This window comes from Lupinus angustifolius, unplaced genomic scaffold (genome assembly GCF_001865875.1).
Source record: "Lupinus angustifolius cultivar Tanjil unplaced genomic scaffold, LupAngTanjil_v1.0 Scaffold_230, whole genome shotgun sequence".
Taxonomy (NCBI): Eukaryota; Viridiplantae; Streptophyta; class Magnoliopsida; order Fabales; family Fabaceae; genus Lupinus; species Lupinus angustifolius.
The window spans coordinates 41,109-41,418 of NW_017727100.1; positions in this window are offsets into that span (position 1 = coordinate 41,109).

Genomic DNA, 310 nt, shown 5'->3' on the forward strand with positions numbered 1-310 from the left:
AATATTTAAGATAATAATTCAATTTTCTCTATTTTGTTGTTGAAGCATACGATCGAGTCAGCTCATCTAAATAAAAAATAATAACATTTCGAAGATAAAACATTTACTATCATTCAATCACTAAAATTGATTATGATATAATAGTAAAATACATAATATAATGAGAGGGAATCTACTTACTCCAAATCTTAGCTATTAATTCCATTTACTTTATTTACTCGCTAATTCAAGCCATTGGATTTTTCAAAAATTGATGACTATGATGTAAAAGTAAAAGTTTTAAACTTATTCTTGGAGGAAGTAAATCTAA